At 37.2% G+C, this 4958-nt stretch overlaps 1 non-coding gene across 1 annotated transcript; it reads right to left on the bottom strand.

The window, feature by feature from the left end:
- Positions 1 to 1482: 1482 nt before the first annotated feature.
- Positions 1483 to 1555, bottom strand: TRNAR-CCU. Its single transcript has one exon. It is a non-coding gene; the product is annotated as a tRNA-Arg (tRNA).
- Between the last annotated feature and the right edge of the window lie 3403 nt (positions 1556 to 4958).

The raw sequence follows: 4958 nt of genomic DNA, 5'->3' as shown, positions 1-4958 counted from the left end.
GGTTATCAGCACAGATTCACTCCTGCCGTCAAAAGCTACTTCATAGGGGGACTCATTAAGTTCCAATAGGAATTTCTTCCTCACCCTACTCCTCCCCTAACAAAACATGCCTCACAAGCATCAGTTTTATCCTATTATTTGCTCTATTCATCAATAGTCTTCCAGCTGACCTATCATAACATCCCGCCCTTCTGTGTGCTGATGACATGGTCATCTACAGAGCCAATGTTTACTATCACAACGGCTTCAAAAAACAAACTTATCCTCAATACCAAAGGAAACAAATCATGATTTTGGAATCAGACATAAAGTTTCACATGCACCTCAACAGTGGGAGGTACTGTGCAATAGCAAAGACCCTACTGAATCCACACCACACCACACTTCAAGTATCTTGGACTCTAGCTTGGCTGGTCTCTTAACTTTCAGTTCTACCCTGAAGCAATGAAATCCAAAATCAATTAACTGTTTTTCCTGTAAATTAAGGCATCACACTTACTAATCTCAGATGGCAAAATAGTGATTGCTAATGAAAATGTACTTGTCCCACTCAAATATGGTCTCCCAATTATTGCTAATGCATCTGCAGATTTATCACCTTGGCCTCCCCAAACAGGGCACCACTGTTTCATTTCTGGCAAAACATAAATGGCTACCAATACATTAAAGATGCACACTGCTAATTTCATCCCTAACTTACAAACTAGCACATTTCAAGACTTTCCAATTCTTCAACAGCCACTTCAACAACAAAAAAAGCAGTCACCTATAACTTATGCTTTCAGTCCTCTCTCTCTCTCTTTAAACAGCCACCCATGCCATAACTGACTTTGTACTTCTAACCATTGCTTTTCAGTGATAATCCCCCACACACGAGAAACACTAACAGCAAATCTAAAATAAATCTGTCCCTTCCACAAATTCAGACAGCAGTATAAGAAATTCCTTTTTACCAATGCTTCCTAAGTTAAGGGGTCGCATGGAAGTCAGATGACACTGTTGCTTTAACTACTGTACCTCCTGCTAGTTCATCCACAGACACCTATATATACCTAAAGTTACTACTTTCTTTACTGTCCTTACTTCCTTTACCCATCCACTATATATATATATATATATATATATATATGTAACCCTTTCTTTAACCTATACAATAAACATAATATACATACATATAGTGTTTTGGGGTGGTTTCATAGGAGGTTATTAGCCTAATGACCCTTACAAGCTTAGCCAAGTTTTACCCTTATTTCCATGATCAGCAGCTATCACCCCTATCCAAGAGGAACCCCTGGGGTGAATTTACAGTTACCTATCCAATCATCCAAATTGCATTTGAAGAGGGCCAATGGGGTGCGCTGATTATAGGAGGTTGGTGTAATTGTTAAGGTGTTTACCTTACAGACCCAAGGTGCAGGGTTTGATTCTTATATGGAGTAATTGTCTAGGCCTAGTACTAATCTATGAATCTAAAGTTTACATCACCCCAGGTGGGGCTCAAACCCACAACCCCCGGCTTAGGAGGCCAATGCCTTATCCATTAGGCCACTGGGGCCTGACATAATTGTATGTACTACCTATCTACTCAATGTATCTCATATTTTCACTATACAATGTACTAACCAGTTTATTAGCCTACACTGCTGGAGCTTTTGCTATTTTATCCTTTGATTATAAGTTTTTGTACTTTGTGGACTGACCCTGAAAATAGTCTACTGGGATGCGTGTTCTATCCTGGTTAACTGACAAAAATAAGTATACAAACAAATCGTTGGTAAGCTTATTGTTGTATTTCTTTGTTCAGATAGTGCTTGGCTATGCTTTTAGTTTTTAGTGGTCTTACTGATTTTTATTGGACTACCTCTATGTTATTTAGTGGTTTATGGTTTATCTGCATGACATTGGCCCAGATTGTAACTGCAAATGGCCTCTGGGCCAGTCAACCTTCCAGTTAATAAACAAACAAACAAAGTAACCTTTTAGCAACCACTTTAATACCTGCCTATGATATACGCTCAGCAGCAATATCCTCTCTACATGCAGATGCAATTTTGCAATTATATTTTAATACAGCTTTATTCAAAGCATCCATAGTACAGCCACAGAAAGGCAAACTATTCATGTCATATTCCACCATATATAGACAATTATTTAATATCCATCATTCACAAAGCTCACCATTATCTGCTGTTGATTGTAAGTTCACAGAAGTATGACATACTCTAAAGGGATCAGTGAGGAATGTCTGTGTTGAGCTTGACATATTCTACATTATATTTGTATTGTGCATGCTCTGTTTACATTTATATCAATGTGTTACAGCTATGCAACAAATCTGTGGTGATATTATATATCTGTGAACTGCTGCTTACTATGTTAATTAGATACGTGGGCATACCTTTATGTACATTAAGAACAGTAATATAATATTTATGGACAAAAATATAAAATTAGGGGTGTTAAATAAATACAGTATGCTGCAGAGAGCAACTCTATTTATGGTCCAACTGTGACATCACATTCTTCTGACATCACATTCTTCTTATTTAATACATTTTGATATTTTTATCTGCTGAAATATAGTTGGGTTACAGCCAGCATGGTGAGAAAGGAGCAGTTCCTTGGAATCAAGACGGATTCAGATCACTATAAAATGAAGTCTAATATGAAATAATTTTCAGTGATCCTGTCAGCTTCCATGTTGTGAAGGCACGAATAATGAGATATACTTATATTATAGTTTTATGTATTAATAGGTCATTACAATTAAAAAAAATAAAGTGTTTCAGTCTGCCCAAGATAAACTGCGTATTGCCAACACAAATTAGTTTGGTGACTTTTGGTTACTATAAAATGCAAATTACTGTCAGTGTAACTTCTGAAAGAAAAAATCATAACAGTTTTGCAAATGCCTCTAAGTGAGGAAAAAATAATTTTAAAATGGACACACTCCCTGGCCACAAGCCAATATATATATGTATATCCAGTATATGTATATGTATATATATATATATATATATATATATATATATATATATATAGCGTCTATATTATCTTATCGGATTTTCAGAATATCGAATCTGATATCGTCGACACCATATCATCGAATTCTGAAACATCGAAAGATAAAAAAGAAAATGCCTAAAAACAAAAATAAATAAAAACTTACCTTTGCAAGCAGGGAGGCAAGCCCCCCCCTGCACCTCCCATGTGGGCCGCTGCACCCCCTACACCCCCCACTTAAATATACCAACTCCAAGACCGCACTACATTGAACTAAATGGAAATTTCCCCTTACGGAGATTTCCGTTTAAATGTTTGATGCTTTTTGCTTTCACTAATCTGGTGCCGACATATATATATATATATATATATATATATATATATATATATATATGGATCTACTTTTTTTTGTCGAAAGTTCATTACTTTCAAAAAGAAAAGTAGATGCCCACTTCAGCGAAAGTGCACTTCAATGGAAGTGCACTTTCGCTGAAGCCTAGTCGCCGGATCAGCTTACTAAAAAAAAAAAAATCACAGGAAATATGTTATGCAGGGGGACAAGCCCCCCTGCACCCCCCACACTCCCTACTTAAATATACCAAGGTATTGCGTTTATATAGGTAGTACCACTTTAAAAAAGACTGGTGATGCTGTACGCACATCACGTGCAGCAATGGGCAGTTCTTGTGCAGATGTGGACATGCTGTGGGTGTTTACCCTGTTCTTCAATATAGTACGTTCTCGGAGTTGGTATATTTAATTTGCAGGGGGTGTGGGGTGTACAGGGGGCACAGCCCCTCGCAAAAAGTTAAGACAATGTAATTTACTGATCCGGACTTTTGGGTGGTGCGTGAGATTTAGAGGAACTGTGTAAAATGTTCGTAGGCATTTGACGGCTGTTTTTGGTGTTGTGAAGCTCCTTATTTTTAGTTTTCTTTGATGTGCAGTTTCAGGTATTTCATCTCGGGAATGTTGGATGTGATTATATGGGTTTTCATGCATTAGAAGTAGATCTATATATATATATATATATATATATATATATATATATATATATACATACATATATATAATTATTCTTGCTAAAATCTCCCACTGGTTACATTAAAATCACTTAATCATGTACACTATTAAAGCACCTTAATATACATCTATAGACGTATGGGCAGTACTGTATTGTTCCCTATGTAAGCACTCATCAGGAAAAGTCAGACTTGTGACATTTCATAGTACACGGAACAGTGTATTTTGGTTCCTTATTTTTGCTGTACAACTGGTGATTCATTAGTACATTTTATTAAGGGAATTTATGGAACATGATGACAAAAATGGGAACAAAAAGTGAAGGAATGAAGGAGGGATAGACAAAGTATAATTACTCAGAACAGCTGGGTAAGAGATGAATGCAAAGATGGGAAGCATTGGCAAAATAAGTAATCGGCAACAATTTATTTACAACACGGCTGGAAGTACTTTAAGCAACAATCGAAACAGGGCTATGTAACAAAGAGGATTTGAGTTCTTAGATAAGACTGCATTATTCTGGAAAATGATGCACACAAACTTAACTTTTAAAGGTGAAATGAGATAAACAGAAGGAAGGCAGGAAGGAAGGGTTTGCACATGGGCATATGTGGATGTGAAGAGGAAGGGTTTGTACATGGGCATATGTGGATGTGAAGAGGAAGGGTTTGCACATGGGCATATGTGGATGTGAAGAGGAAGGGTTTGTACATGGGCATATGTATATGTGAAGAGGAAGGGTTTGTACATGGGCATATGTGGATGTGAAGAGGAAGAGTTTGCACATGGGCATATGTGGATGTGAAGAGGAAGGGGTTGTACATGGGCATATGTGGATGTGAACAGGAAGGATTTGCACATGGGCATATGTGGATGTCAAGAGGAAGGGTTTGCACATGGGCATATATGGATGTGAAGCGGAAGGGTTTGTA

This window comes from Protopterus annectens, unplaced genomic scaffold (assembly GCF_019279795.1).
Source record: "Protopterus annectens isolate FY-2018-M unplaced genomic scaffold, PAN1.0 ctg40099_obj.part0, whole genome shotgun sequence".
Taxonomy (NCBI): Eukaryota; Metazoa; Chordata; order Ceratodontiformes; family Protopteridae; genus Protopterus; species Protopterus annectens.
This window is presented reverse-complemented; position numbering and strand designations above follow the sequence as displayed.